The 16,311-nt window shown below is 37.2% G+C and overlaps 1 long non-coding RNA gene across 3 annotated transcripts; it reads right to left on the bottom strand.

Moving 5' to 3' along the window:
• Window positions 1-389: 389 nt before the first annotated feature.
• On the bottom strand, window positions 390-15,412 carry LOC127836390 (uncharacterized). Of its 3 annotated transcripts, XR_008028740.1 has the most exons (6): window positions 15,330-15,412; window positions 14,484-14,545; window positions 11,918-11,979; window positions 4,231-4,292; window positions 2,016-2,077; window positions 390-698 (listed from the first exon to the last, which is right to left on the bottom strand). It is a non-coding gene; the product is annotated as an uncharacterized LOC127836390 (long non-coding RNA). The 3 variants fall into 3 exon arrangements; XR_008028742.1 differs by lacking the exon at window positions 2,016-2,077 and having other exon boundaries at window positions 15,330-15,408; XR_008028741.1 differs by lacking the exons at window positions 390-698; window positions 2,016-2,077 and adding an exon at window positions 2,664-2,916 and having other exon boundaries at window positions 15,330-15,408.
• Between the last annotated feature and the right edge of the window lie 899 nt (window positions 15,413-16,311).

Raw genomic sequence — 16,311 nt, 5'->3', positions numbered from 1 at the left:
TGATAAAAAGTGAACTCAATGCGATGATTGGAGAAAACCTTTATACTTACATAGTGCCATAACAAATATGTTGACGGTTTATTAAAATTGTTTTTGCAGGTCCAATGCTCGTTATATGCACATGGCCATGTTTAAATCAATGCCCGTCTTATTGGATGGTGTTATATGTAACGGAAACGAAGCGTCATTGTTTGATTGCTCGCTTGATCCGGGCTGTCAGCACCACAATCACAGAGAATTTAAATTAAACGATTTTGGCGTATACTGTGAATAACTAACATGAAGGTCAAATTAATGAAAGTGTTTTCTTTATTCATGTAGTTATGATGCACACTAACTAAAATGCATCAAAACACAATGTGTTAACTGTTCCAAGTGTTCAAAGTATATCTTCGTATTTCAACTATTATGGTTACAATATACCAAAAGATTTCCTACACAAATTCAATGTAAAAGCAATAACTTCAACACAAAATAAAGTCAAACTTTTGCGCATAGAGACCCCCATAACCATACCTTTTCTTAAAGAGCATTCCAAGCCGCAATGATTTAGACAATAAAAAAGGGGGGTCATGCGTTTTGCAAGAAAGAACTCGATGCGAATCAGCGGTCACTGTTTTACAGCCATCAATTTACCGGGTTCGTACCAGTGGATTAGGGTTTCCCGCCATCTGTCAAAGTCTCATGTAGTCTTTAACCTTCAAGCAAATGAGTGAATTTCTGTTAAACATCAATGTCTTCCCTACCACATGCACAAAGAAACATTCTAAAATAAAGTCATGGCAAGTGCCCACACAGAGAATTGTGTCTTCTTATAAATGATGTTCGGGTTTTTAAAGAGTATAGCATTGCACTCCAAAAAGATTTAGTATATTGTAACCTAAAGGAAAAATATGTTCTGAATAAAATGTGTTTTTCTTGCATTTTATTATCTTCCTATTCATATTGCACCAATATATTAAGTTTGGCTGGATTATCTGTCCATTTGGCCATTTTAGATCACATTTTCACATGCGGGTGTTTTCGGTCCGAAGAAGGCGATTTAAGGCCTGTTAAAGCTTAAATGTCCCTTTAAGATTTAAAGCTGTTGTGTTCAATATCTGCAACACAATACCAAAACAAACCATATATGGACAGGCACGTGGGGCTTATGCGGGGTGGGTTCAAGAGAATACAAAATTTCATATTTTGGGCGCAAAATAAGTACTTTTGACTATTTTTATGGTGGCAATCTGATCAAAATGGGCGTTTATAACTGAGCGAAAGACAAAAATGCTCATTTTGGGGGTTTTGATTGGAACGAAAGGTTAAAATGAACAAGATACATATATGTTGGAGAGCAATATAAGCTTAGAAATGAAGTTCTATGAAGTAACAGGGGCAGAAAGGCAGCTCAGATCAATGCAGGCTTCCTGAAAGAGGTTTCTAGTACATCTTCTGGGGACACAGCTTCCCGCAGAATTCTCAACACAACAAATATCATTGATCCAAGTCACCTTTGTATGCAAAGACAAGCAAATAAGGCCAATACTTCCCATAAATCACTGAATGAGAGAAGCATGTACCAAATAAAAAACTAAACTGGTTGCTGAAAGTGCCACATTTTGGCAAAAAGATCCCTCTAAAGTTAATGATGAAGGGGACACTTGCTACAACAATCCTATGTTTAAGTCGGACGCCACATCCTTTCAAGCCGGGACCATGACTGTAAGCATATTGTGAGAAAACAATACCAAACACAAGCTAATTGTAGGGTTACAAGTAGCATATCAACTCAGATGCACTGCATACATTCTTAGGCACAAGGATACACCTGTTAAGTGGCAACTTCTGCTGCCAACAAAGCACGAGCTTTACGTGTCAGGACGCGGAACTATCCATACAAACTTCACGGGGAATTGCATGACAGCAAGGGTTTGAGTGACCACAAACCTGATTATGACAGTATTTCACGCCTTAAGCATCATAAATATGCTTATTTGCTTGTGTACATGATACTAATTTAGTATTTTCACCTGTTTTACCATCAACAACCCTTATCCAGTGGCCATCGGCTTAGTCGCAGACATTCCTCTACCTGAAAAAGTCAAACTTCCCAATAAAAAATAGATATAAAATGGCAAAAAAAACATGCATTTAAGTATTTTTAGTGTATTTCTATGAATAATATGAAGTAATAAACCTTGTTATGTTCATGATTGTACTAAATATGAAGGCTGCCTCAATTAAGTGTCTGCTGCACTGTCCAAACTGTAAAAATGTCCGCCATTCCATGTCGGTGAAAGGGGGCTCTGTTTGAATGTTCATGCTGTATGCACAAGCTATTGTTGCGTTACTGGATCACGGAGTCCCTGGCGTTAAATTCTGACTTCATGAAACACACTAACGCTACACGTTCAACCAATATGCCTTTGAATTCAAGTCGGAAAGCAATTTAGCCCTTATTTGGCTATATCAGGGTGGGGGGGGGGTCAACTTAAAAAACAACTATTCCAGGTCAAATTATCTGAATTCATGCATTTAAGGCACTTATTTTCTTCTCTTCTGTTAAGAAATGACCAAAAATCAGCTTTCCCAGTCATATTTTGCACTTGCAGATGATATTTCATTTTACTTAAAGCTAGTTTAGGTTGCAATATACCAAAAGATTTCCTACACAAATTCAATGTAAAAGCAATAACTTCAACAAAAAATAAAGTCAAACTTTTGCGCATAGAGACCCCCATAACCATACCTTTTCTTAAAGAGCATTCCAAGCCGCAATGATTTAGACAATAAAAAAGGGGGGTCATGCGTTTTGCAAGAAAGAACTCGATGCGAATCAGCGGTCACTGTTTTACAGCCATCAATTTACCGGGTTCGTACCAGTGGATTAGGGTTTCCCGCCATCTGTCAAAGTCTCATGTAGTCTTTAACCTTCAAGCAAATGAGTGAATTTCTGTTAAACATCAATGTCTTCCCTACCACATGCACAAAGAAACATTCTAAAATAAAGTCATGGCAAGTGCCCACACAGAGAATTGTGTCTTCTTATAAATGATGTTCGGGTTTTTAAAGAGTATAGCATTGCACTCCAAAAAGATTTAGTATATTGTAACCTAAAGGAAAAATATGTTCTGAATAAAATGTGTTTTTCTTGCATTTTATTATCTTCCTATTCATATTGCGCCAATATATTAAGTTTGGCTAGATTATCTGTTCATTTGGCCATTTTAGATCACATTTTCACATGCGGGTGTTTTCGGTCCGAAGAAGGCGATTTAAGGCCTGTTAAAGCTTAAATGTCCCTTTAAGATTTAAAGCTGTTGTGTTCAATATCTGCAACACAATACCAAAACAAACCATATGGACAGGCACTTGGGGCTTATGCGGGGTGGGTTCAAGAGAATACAAAATTTCATATTTTGGGCGCAAAATAAGTACTTTTGACTATTTTTATGGTGGCAATCTGGTCAAAATGGGCGTTTATAACTGAGCAAAAGACAAAAATGCTCATTTTGGGGGTTTAGACTGGAAGGAAAGGTTAAAATGAACAAGATACATATATGTTGGAGAGCAATATAAGCTTAGAAATGAAGTTCTATGAAGTAACAGGGGCAGAAAGGCAGCTCAGATCAATGCAGGCTTCCTGAAAGAGGTTTCTAGTACATCTTCTGGGGACACAGCTTCCCGCAGAATTCTCAACACAACAAATATCATTGATCCAAGTCACCTTTGTATGCAAAGACAAGCAAATAAGGCCAATACTTCCCATAAATCACTGAATGAGAGAAGCATGTACCAAATAAAAACTAAACTGGTTGCTGAAAGTGCCACATTTTGGCAAAAAGATCCCTCTAAAGTAAATGATGAAGGGGACACTTGCTACAACAATCCTATGTTTAAGTCTGACGCCACATCCTTTCAAGCCGGGACCATGACTGTAAGCATATTGTGAGAAAACAATACCAAACACAAGCTAATTGTAGGGTTACAAGTAGCATATCAACTCAGATGCACTGCATACATGCTTAGGAACAAGGATAAACATGTTAAGTTCCAACTTCTGCTGCCAACAAAGCACGAGCTTTACGTGTCTGGACGCGGAACTATCCATACAAACTGCACGGGGAATTGCATGACGGCAAGGGTTTGAGTGACCACAAACCTGATTATGACAGTATTTCACGCCTTAAGCATTATAAATATGCTTATTTGCTTGTGTACATGATAATAATTTAGTATTTTCACCTGTTTTACCATCAACAACCCTTATCCAGTGGCCCTCGGCTTAGTCGCAGACATTCCTCTACCTGAAAAAGTCAAAATTCCCAATAAAAAATAGATATAAAATGGCAAGAAACATGCATTTAAGTATTTTTAGTGTATTTCTATTAATCATATGAAGAAATAAACCTTGTTATGTTCATGATTGTACTAAATATGAAGGCTGCCTCAATTAAGTGTCTGCTGCACTGTCCAAACTGTAAAAATGTCCGCCATTCCATGTCGGTGAAATGGGGCTCTGTTTGAATGTTCATGCTTTATGCACAAGCTATTGTTGCGTTACTGGATCACGGAGTCCCTGGCGTTAAATTCTGACTTCATGAAGCACACTAACGCTACACGGTCAACCAATATGCCTTTGAATTCAAGTCGGAAAGCAATTTAGCCCTTATTTGGCTATATCAGGGTGGGGGTCAACTTGAAAAACAACTATTCCAGGTCAAATTATCTTAATTCATGCATTTAAGGCACTTATTTTCTTCTCTTCTGTTAAGAAATGACCAAAAATCAGCTGTCCCAGTCATATTTTGCGCTTGCAGATGATATTTCATTTTTACCTAAAGCTAGTTTAGGTTACAATATACCAAAAGGTTTCCTACACAAATTCAATGTAAAAGCAATAACTTCAACAAAAAATAAAGTCAAACTTCTGCGCATAGAGACCCCCATAACCATACCTTTTCTTAAAGAACATTCCAAGCCGCAATGATTTAGACAATGAAAAAGGGGGTCATGCGTTTTGCAAGAAAGAACTCGATGCGAATCAGCGGTCACTGTTTTACAGCCATCAGTTTACCGGGTTCGTACCAGTGGATGAGGGTTTCCCGCCATCTGTCAAAGTCTCATGTAGTCTTTAACCTTCAAGCAAATAAGTGAATTTCTGTTAAACATCAATGTCTTCCCTACCACATGCACAAAGAAACATTCTAAAATAAAGTCATGGCAAGTGCCCACACAGAGAATTGTGTCTTCTTATAAATGATGTTCGGGTTTTTAAAGAGTATAGCATTGCACTCAAAACAGATTTAGTATATTGTAACCTAAAGGAAAATTATGTTCTGAATAAAATGTGTTTTTCTTACATATTATTATCTTCCTATTCATATTGCACCAATATATTAAGTTTGGCTAGATTATCTGTCCAGTTGGCCATTTTAGATCACATTTTCACATGCGGGTGTTTTCGGTCCGAAGAAGGCGATTTAAGGCCTGTTTAAGCTTAAATGTCCCTTTAAGATTTAGAGCTGTTGTGTTCAATATCTGCAACAAAATAACAAAACCATATGGACAGGCACGTGGGGCGTATGCGGGGTGGGGAAAGAATGAACTTGTTTGATATTTTCACTCCAAGCAATTTTGATAATATCTTTTTTGTGTTTTTTAATACCCCCGAAAATGTCAATTTCAAAGCAAAAAAATCCAATTTCATCCAAGACAAACAACAAATAAGCAAACATGAGAAATCAAAGATACTTTGAAGTTTAGAAATCAATAAGCTTCCTATAACTTGTTGTTTCACACTAATAAAAGTGTGAAATCTTGAAAGCGCCTTGTTGCTCGGAGCCCATTTATTTACCAGTCGCCAATGATATATTCTAGCATATAATGCCATGGGTGCCTTTAAACTGCAGCAGATGGTCACTATGCACTGCCAGCTGTCTTTCAGAGGTTCAATAGAATATAAAATTTCATATTTTGGGCGCAAAATAAGTACTTTTGACTATTTTTATGGTGGCAATCTGGTCAAAATGGGCGTTTATAACTGAGCGAAAGACAAAAATGCTCATTTTGGGGGTTTAGACTGGAAGGAAAGGTTAAAATGAACAAGATACATATATGTTGGAGAGCATTATAAGCTTAGAAATGAAGTTCTATGAAGTAACAGGGGCAGAAAGGCAGCTCAGATCAATGCAGGCTTCCTGAAAGAGGTTTCTAGTACATCTTCTGGGGACACAGCTTCCCGCAGAATTATCAACACAACACAAATCATTGATCCAAGTCACCTTTGTATGCAAAGACAAGCAAATAAGGCCAATACTTCCCATAAATCACTGAATGAGAGAAGCATGTACCAAATAAAAAACTAAATTGGTTGCTGAAAGTGCCACATTTTGGCAAAAAGATCCCTCTAAAGTAAATGATGAAGGGGACACTTGCTACAACAATCCTATGTTTAAGTCGGACGCCACATCCTTTCAAGCCGGGACCATGACTGTAAGCATATTGTGAGAAAACAATACCAAACACAAGCTAATTGTAGGGATACAAGTAGCATATCAACTCAGATGCACTGCATACATGCTTAGGAACAAGGATAAACATGTTAAGTGGCAACTTCTGCTGCCAACAAAGCACGAGCTTTACGTGTCAGGACGCGGAACTATCCATACAAACTGCACGGGGAATTGCATGACGGCAAGGGTTTGAGTGACCACAAACCTGATTATGACAGTATTTCACGCCTTAAGCATTATAAATATGCTTATTTGCTTGTGTACATGATAATAATTTACTATTTTCACATGTTTTACCATCAACAACCTTTATCCAGTGGCCCTCGGCTTAGTCGCAGACATTCCTCTACCTGATAAAGTCAAAATTCCCAATAAAAAATAGATATAAAATGGCAAGAAACATGCATTTAAGTATTTTTAGTGTATTTCTATGAATAATATGAAGTAATAAACCTTGTTATGTTCATGATTGTACTAAATATGAAGGCTGCCTCAATTAAGTGTCTGCTGCACTGTCCAAACTGTAAAAATGTCCGCCATTCCATGTCGGTGAAATGGGGCTCTGTTTGAATGTTCATGCTTTATGCACAAGCTATTGTTGCGTTACTGGATCACGGAGTCTCTGGCGTTGAATTCTGACTTCATGAAGCACACTAACGCTACACGGTCAACCAATATGCCTTTGAATTCAAGTCGGAAAGCAATTTAGCCCTTATTTGGCTATATCAGGGTGGGGGTCAACTTGAAAAACAACTATTCCAGGTCAAATTATCTGAATTCATGCATTTAAGGCACTTATTTTCTTCTCTTCTGTTAAGAAATGACCAAAAATCAGCTTTCCCAGTCATATTTTGCACTTGCAGATGATATTTCATTTTTACCTAAAGCTAGTTTAGATTACAATATACCAAAAATTTCCTACGCAAATTCAATGTAAAAGCAATAACTTCAACAAAAAATAAAATCAAACTTCTGCGCATAGAGACCCCCATAACCATACCTTTTCTTAAAGAGCATTCCAAGCCGCAATGATTTAGACAATGAAAAAGGGGGTCATGCGTTTTGCAAGAAAGAACTCGATGCGAATCTGCGGTCACTGTTTTACAGCCATCAATTTACCGGGTTCGTACCAGTGGATGAGGGTTTCCCGCCATCTGTCAACGTCTCATGTAGTCTTTAACCTTCAAGCAAATGAGTGAATTTCTGTTAAACATCAATGTTTTCCCTACCACATGCACAAAGAAACATTCTAAAATAAAGTCATGGCAAGTGCCCACACAGAGAATTGTGTCTTCTTATAAATGATGTTCGGGTTTTTAAAGAGTATAGCATTGCACTCCAAAAAGATTTAGTATATTGTAACCTAAAGGAAAAATATGTTCTGAATAAAATGTGTTTTTCTTGCATATTATTATCTTCCTATTCATATTGCACCAATGTATTAAGTTTGGCTGGATTATCTGTCCATTTGGCCATTTTAGATCACATTTTCACATGCGGGTGTTTTCGGCCCGAAGAAGGCGATTTAAGGCCTGTTTAAGCTTAAATGTCCCTTTAAGATATAAAGCTGTTGTGTTCAATATCTGCAACAAAATACCAAAACAAACCATATGGACAGGCACGTGGGGCGTATGCGGGGTGGGGAAAGAATGAACTTGTTAGATATTTTCACTCCAAGCAATTTTGATAATATCTTTTTTTTTTGTTTTTTTTTAATACCCCCAAAAATGTCAATTTCAAAGCAAAAAATTCCAATTTCATCCAAGACAAACAACAAATAAGCAAAAATGAGAGATCAAAGATACTTTGAAGTGTAGAAATCAATAAGCTTCCTATAACTTGTTGTTTCACACTAAAAAAAGTGTGAAATCTTGAAAGCGCCTTGTTGCTCGGAGCCCATTTATTTACCAGTCGCCAATGATATATTCTAGCATATAATGCCATGGGTGCCTTTAAACTGCAGCAGATGGTCAATATGCACTGCCAGCTGTCATTCAGAGGTTCAAGAGAATACAAAATTTTATATTTTGGGCACAAAATCAGTAATTTTGACTATTTTTATGGTGGCAATCTGGTCAAAATGGGCGTTTATAACTGAGCGAAAGACAAAAAATGCTCATTTTGGGGGTTTAGACTGGAAGGAAAGGTTAAAATGAACAAGATACATATATGTTGGAGAGCATTATAAGCTTAGAAATGAAGTTCTATGAAGTAACAGGGGCAGAAAGGCAGCTCAGATCAATGCAGGCTTCCTGAAAGAGGTTTCTAGTACATCTTCTGGGGACACAGCTTCCCGCAGAATTCTCAACACAACAAATATCATTGATCCAAGTCACTTTTGTATGCAAAGACAAGCAAATAAGGCCAATACTTCCCATAAATCACTGAATGAGAGAAGCATGTACCAAATAAAAAACTAAACTTGTTGCTGAAAGTGCCACATTTTGGCAAAAAGATCCCTCTAAGGTAAATGATGAAGGGGACACTTGCTACAACAATCCTATGTTTAAGTCGGACGCCACATCCTTTCAAGCCGGGACCATGACTGTAAGCATATTGTGAGAAAACAATTCCAAACACAAGCTAATTGTAGGGTTACAAGTAGCATATCAACTCAGATGCACTGCATACATGCTAAGGAACAAGGATAAACCTGTTAAGTGCCAACTCTTGCTGCCAACAAAGCACGAGCTTTACGTGTCAGAACGCGGAACTATCCATACAAACTTCACGGGAAATTGCATGACGGCAAGGGTTTGAGTGACCACAAACCTGATTATGACAGTATTTCACGCCTTTAGAATCATAAATATGCTTAATTGCTTGTGTACATGATAATAATTTATTATTTTCACCTGTTTTACCATCAACAACCCTTATCCAGTGGCCCTTGGCTTAGTCGCAGACATTCCTCTACCTGAAAAAGTCAAAATTCCCAATAAAAAATAGATATAAAATGGCAAGAAACATGCATTTAAGTATTTTTAGTGTATTTCTATGAATAATATGAAGTAATAAACCTTGTTATGTTCATGATTGTACTAAATATGAATGCTGCCTCAATTAAGTGTCTGCTGCACTGTCCAAATTGTAAAAATGTCCGCCATTCCATGTCGGTGAAATGGGGCTCTGTTTGAATGTTCATGCTTTATGCACAAGCTATTGTTGCGTTACTGGATCACGGAGTCCCTGGCGTTGAATTCTGACTTCATGAAGCACACTAACTCTACAAAGTCAACCAATATGCCTTTGAATTCAAGTCGGAAAGCAATTTAGCCCTTATTTGGCTATATCAGGGTGGGGGGTCAACTTGAAAAACAACTATTCCAGGTCAAATTATCTGAATTCATGCATTTAAGGCACTTATTTTCTTCTGTTTTGTTAAGAAATGACCAAAAATCAGCTTTCCCAGTCATATTTTGCACCTGCAGATGATATTTCATTTTTACCTAAAGCTAGTTTAGGTTACAATATACCAAAAGATTTCCTACACAAATTCAATGTAAAAGCAATAAATTCAACAAAAAATAAAGTCAAACTTCTGCGCATAGAGACCCCCATAACCATACCTTTTCTTAAAGAGCATTCCAAGCCGCAATGATTTAGACAATGAAAAAGGGGGTCATGCGTTTTGCAAGAAAGAACTCGATGCGAATCAGCGGTCACTGTTTTACAGCCATCAATTTACCGGGTTCGTACCAGTGGATGAGGGTTTCCCGCCATCTGTCAAAGTCTCATGTAGTCTTTAACCTTCAAGCAAATGAGTGAATTTCTATTAAACATCAATGTTTTCCCTACCACATGCACAAAGAAACATTCTAAAATAAAGTCATGGCAAGTGCCCACACAGAGAATTGTGTCTTCTTATAAATGATCTTCGGGTTTTTAAAGAGTATAGCATTGCACTCCAAAAAGATTTAGTATATTGTAACCTAAAGGAAAAATATGTTCTGAATAAAATGTGTATTTCTTGCATATTATTATCTTCCTATTCATATTGCACCAATATATTAAGTTTGGCTGGATTATCTGTCCATTTGGCCATTTTAGATCACATTTTCACATGCGGGTGTTTTCGGTCCGAAGAAGGCGATTTAAGGCCTGTTAAAGCTTAAATGTCCCTTTAAGATTGATAGCTGTTGTGTTCAATATCTGCAACAAAATAACAAAACCATATGGACAGGCACGTGGGGCTTATGCGGGGTGAGGAAAGAATGAACTTGTTAGATATTTTCACTCAAAGCAATTTTGATAATATCTTTTGTGTTTTTTTTTAATACCCCCGAAAATGTCAATTTCAAAGCAAAAAAATCCAATTTCATCCAAGACAAACAACAAATAAGCAAAAAATGAGAAATCAAAGATACTTTGAAGTGTAGAAATCAATAAGCTTCCTATAACTTGTTGTTTCACACTAATAAAAGTGTGAAATCTTGAAAGCGCCTTGTTGCTCGGAGCCAATTTATTTACCAGTCGCCAATGATATATTCTAGCATATAATGCCATGGGTGCCTTTAAACTGCAGCAGATGGTCAATATGCACTGCCAGCTGTCATTCAGAGGTTCAAGAGAATACAAAATTTCATATTTTGGGCGCTAAATAAGTACTTTTGACTATTTTTATGGTGGCAATCTGGTCAAAATGGGCGTTTATAACTGAGCGAAAAACAAAAATGCTAATTTTGGGGGTTTAGACTGGAAGGAAAGGTTAAAATGAAAAAGATACATATATGTTGGAGAGCATTATAAGCTTAGAAATGAAATTCTATGAAGTAACAGGGGCAGAAAGGCAGCTCAGATCAATGCAGGCTTCCTGAAAGAGGTTTCTAGTACATCTTCTGGGGACACAGCTTCCCGCAGAATTCTCAACACAACAAATATCATTGATCCAAGTCACCTTTGCATGCAAAGACAAGCAAATAAGGCCAATACTTCCCATAAATCACTGAATGAGAGAAGCATGTACGAAATAAAAAAACTAAACTGGTTGCTGAAAGTGCCACATTTTGGCAAAAAGATCCCTCTAAAGTAAATGATGAAGGGGACACTTGCTACAACAATGCTATGTTTAAGTCGGACGCCTCATCCTTTCAAGCCGGGACCATGACTGTAAGCATATTGTGAGAAAACAATACCAAACACAAGCTAATTGTAGGGTTACAAGTAGCATATCAACTCAGATGCACTGCACACATGCTCAGTAACAAGGATAAACATGTTAAGTGCCACTTTCTGCTGCCAACAAAGCACGAGCTTTACGTGTCAGGACGCGGAACTATCCATATAAACTGCACGGGGAATTGCATGACGGCAAGGGTTTGAGTGACCACAAACCTGATTATGACAGTATTTCACGCCTTAAGCATCATAAATATGCTTATTTGCTTGTGTACATGATAATAATTAAGTATTTTCACCTGTTTTACCATCAACAACCCTTATCCAGTGGCCCTCGGCTTAGTCGCAGACATTCCTCTACCTGAAAATGTCAAAATTCCCAATAAAAAATAGATATAAAATGGCAAAAAACATGCATTTAAGTATTTTTAGTGTATTTCTATGAATAATATGAAGTAATAAACCTTGTTATGTTCATGATTGTACTAAATATGAAGGCTGCCTCAATTAAGTGTCTGCTGCACTGTCCAAACTGTAAAAATATCCGCCATTCCATGTCGGTGAAATGGGGCTCTGTTTGAATGTTCATGCTTTATGCACAAGCTATTGTTGCGTTACTGGATCACGGAGTCCCTGGCGTTGAATTCTGACTTCATGAAGCACACTAACGCTACACGGTCAACCAATATGCCTTTGAATTCAAGTCGGAAAGCAATTTAGCCCTTAATTGGCTATATCAGGGTGGGGGTCAACTTAAAAAACAACTATTCCAGGTCAAATTATCTGAATTCATGCATTTAAGGAACTAATTTTCTTCTCTTCTGTTAAGAAATGACCAAAAATCAGCTGGGAAACAGTCATATTTTGCACTTGCAGATGATATTTCATTTTTACCTAAAGCTAGTTAAGGTTACAATATACCAACAGAATTCCTACACAAATTCAATGTAAAAGCAATAACTTCAACAAAAAATAAAGTCAAACTTCTGCGCATAGAGACCCCCATAACCATACCTTTTCTTAAAGAGCATTCCAAGCCGCAATGATTTAGACAATGAAAAAGAGGGTCATGCGTTTTGCAAGAAAGAACTCGATGCGAATCAGCGGTCACTGTTTTACAGCCATCAGTTTACCGGGTTCGTACCAGTGGATGAGGGTTTCCCGCCATCTGTCAAAGTCTCATGTAGTCTTTAACCTTCAAGCAAATGAGTGGATTTCTGTTAAACATCAATGTCTTTCCTACCACATGCACAAAGAAACATTCTAAAATAAAGTCATGGCAAGTGCCCACACAGAGAATTGTGTCTTCTTATAAATGATGTTCGGGTTTTTAAAGAGTATAGCATTGCACTCCAAACAGATTTAGTATATTGTAACCTAAAGGAAAAATATGTTCTGAATAAAATGTGTTTTTCTTGCATATTATTATCTTCCTATTCATATTGCACCAATATATTAAGTTTGGCTAGATTATCTGTCCATTTGGCCATTTTAGATCACATTTTCACATGCGGGTGTTTTCGGTCCGAAGAAGGCGATTTAAGGCCTGTTTAAGCTTAAATGTCCCTTTAAGATTTAAAGCTGTTGTGTTCAATATCTGCAACAAAATAACAAAACAATATGGACAGGAACGTGGGGCTTATGCGGGGTGGGGAAAAAATGAACTTGTTAGATATTTTCACTCCAAGCAATTTTGATAATATCTTTTTTGTGTGTGTTTTTTTTAATTCCCCGAAAATGTCAATTTCAAAGCAAAAAAATCCAATTTCATCCAAGACAAACAACAAATAAGCAAAAATGAGAGATCAAAGATACTTTGAAGTGTAGAAATCAATAAGCTTCCTATAACTTGTTGTTTCACACTTAAAAAAGTGTGAAATCTTGAAAGCGCCTTGTTGCTCTGAGCCCATTTATTTACCAGTCGCCAATGATATATTTTAGCATATAATGCCATGGGTGCCTTTAAACTGCAGCAGATGGTCAATATGCACTGCCAGCTGTCATTCAGAGGTTCAAGAGAATACAAAATTTCATATTTTGGGCGCAAAATAAGTACTTTTGACTATTTTTATGGTGGCAATCTGGTCAAAATGGGCGTTTATAACTGAGCGAAAGACAAAAAATGCTCATTTTAAGGGTTAAGTCTGGAAGGAAAGGTTAAAATGAACAAGACACATATATGTTGGAGAGCATTATAAGCTTAGAAATGAAGTTCTATGAAGTAACAGGGGCAGAAAGGCAGTTTAGATCAATGCAGGCTTCCTGAAAGAGGTTTCTAGTACATCTTCTGGGGACACAGCTTCCCGCAGAATTCTCAACACAACAAATATCATTGATCCAAGTCACCTTTGTATGCAAAGACAAGCAAATAAGGCCAATACTTCCCATAAATTACTGAATGAGAGAAGCATGTACCAAATAAAAAACTAAACTGGTTGCTGAAAGTGCCACATTTTGGCAAAAAGATCCCTCTAAGGTAAATGATGAAGGGGACACTTGCTACAACAATCCTATGTTTAAGTCGGACGCCTCATCCTTTCAAGCCGGGACCATGACTGTAAGCATATTGTGAGAAAACAATACCAAACACAAGCTAATTGTAGGGTTACAAGTTGCATATCAACTCAGATGCACTGCATACATGCTTAGGAACAAGGATAAACCTGTTAAGTGCCAACTTCTGCTGCCAACAAAGCACGAGCTTTACGTGTCAAGACGCGGAACTATCCATACAAACTTCACGGGGAATTGCATGACGGCAAGAGTTTGAGTGACCACAAACCTGATTATGACAGTATTTCACGCCTTTAACATCATAAATATGCTTATTTGCTTGTGTACATGATAATAATTTAGTATTTTCACCTGTTTTACCATCAACAACCCTTATCCAGTGGCCCTCGGCTTAGTCGCAGACATTCCTCTACCTGAAAAAGTCAAAATTCCCAATAAAAAATAGATATAAAATGGCAAAAAACATGCATTTAAGTATTTTTAGTGTATTTCTGTGAATAATATGAAGTAATAAACCTTGTTATGTTCATGATTGTACTTAATATGAAGGCTGCCTCAATTAAGTGTCTGCTGCACTGTCCAAACTTTAAAAATGTCCGCCATTCCATGTCGGGGAAATGGGGCTCTGTTTGAATGTTCATGCTTTATGCACAAGCTATTGTTGCGTTACTGGATCACGGAGTCCCTGGCGTTGAATTCTGACTTCATGAAGCACACTCACGCTACACGGTCAACCAATATGCCTTTGAATTCAAGTCGGAAAGCAATTTAGCCCGTATTTGGCTATATCAGGGTGGGGGGGTCAACTTGAAAAACAACTATTCCAGGTCAAATTATCTGAATTCATGCATTTAAGGCACTTATTTTCTTCTCTTTTGTTAAGAAATGACCAAAAATCAGCTTTCCCAGTCATATTTTGCACTTGCAGATGATATTTCATTTTTACATAAAGCTAGTTTAGGTTACAATATACCAAAAGATTTCCTACACAAATTCAATGTTAAAGCAATAACTTCAACAAAAAATAAAGTCAAACTTTTGCGCATAGAGACCCCCATAACCATACCTTTTCTTAAAGAGCATTCCAAGCCGCAATGATTTAGACAATCAAAAAGGGGGGCCATGCGTTTTGCTAGAAAGAACTCGATGCGAATCAGCGGTCACTGTTTTACAGCCATCAATTTACCGGGTTCGTACCAGTGGATGAGGGTTTCCCGCCATCTGTCAAAGTCTCATGTAGTCTTTAACCTTCAAGCAAATGAGTGAATTTCTGTTAAACATCAATGTTTTCCCTACCACATGCACAAAGAAACATTCTAAAATAAAGTCATGACAAGTGCCCACACTGAAAATTGTGTCTGCTTATAAATGATGTTCGGGTTTTTAAAGAGTATAGCATTGCAATCCAAAAAGATTTAGTATATTGTAACATTATAGCATTGAGATGATTACATCACATAGGTGGCACACTGCAGTTTTTTTAGTCTCGGCTTATCTCGTACACAAGCAGGAGCGAACGGATGTCTGTAAACTGGTCACCTCGCAAATCTGAAAAAAAAAAACAAGCACATTTGCAGAATGGTTGAGGTTGTGCCTTCTGAAAAATCAGTAACATTCAAATCGAATAAGTTGGGGCAAAATGTTTTAGTATTGATTATTTCAAATCAAAAATCAGAATTATGTGTGTTTCCGAGCCTTTTAAAGCCAGTTTCAACAACAAACTGCCACTTTCCTGCAGAAGCAAGGTGCCTGGAAACCATGTTTTTACATTGGTAACTTGCCAAGTACTAAAGAGCAATGGAGAAAATTTGGGGTCAAAGGATTAGATTTTTTGTAAAAGTTGAATATCCGTACGCCCTTTCAAATTTCCAACAGAAATACTGACCGGAGTCAGCATTACACCTGTTTTCGAATTGCATTAATTCTACTTCCTGTATGCAGCTATAGTTATAATACCAATGTTTTGGTAACTTACAAACATCCAAGAAAAATCACCACAACTCAAACCTGACATTTATTATTATTTAGACACTCAAAATGGTGCTTACTTGAGCAATGTTCTCTTTATTTAAAGGCTCTATAAAGGTCACAAAGTCAATTATTATGCATATCAACTGGTCTAATTTTTACATGATTTCAGTTACTCTTGATAAAAACTGTTAATAACACAGCTTATAGG

The sequence above is a fragment of the Dreissena polymorpha genome, chromosome 6 (assembly GCF_020536995.1).
Source record: "Dreissena polymorpha isolate Duluth1 chromosome 6, UMN_Dpol_1.0, whole genome shotgun sequence".
In the NCBI taxonomy this organism is placed as follows: domain Eukaryota; kingdom Metazoa; phylum Mollusca; class Bivalvia; order Myida; family Dreissenidae; genus Dreissena; species Dreissena polymorpha.
This window is presented reverse-complemented; position numbering and strand designations above follow the sequence as displayed.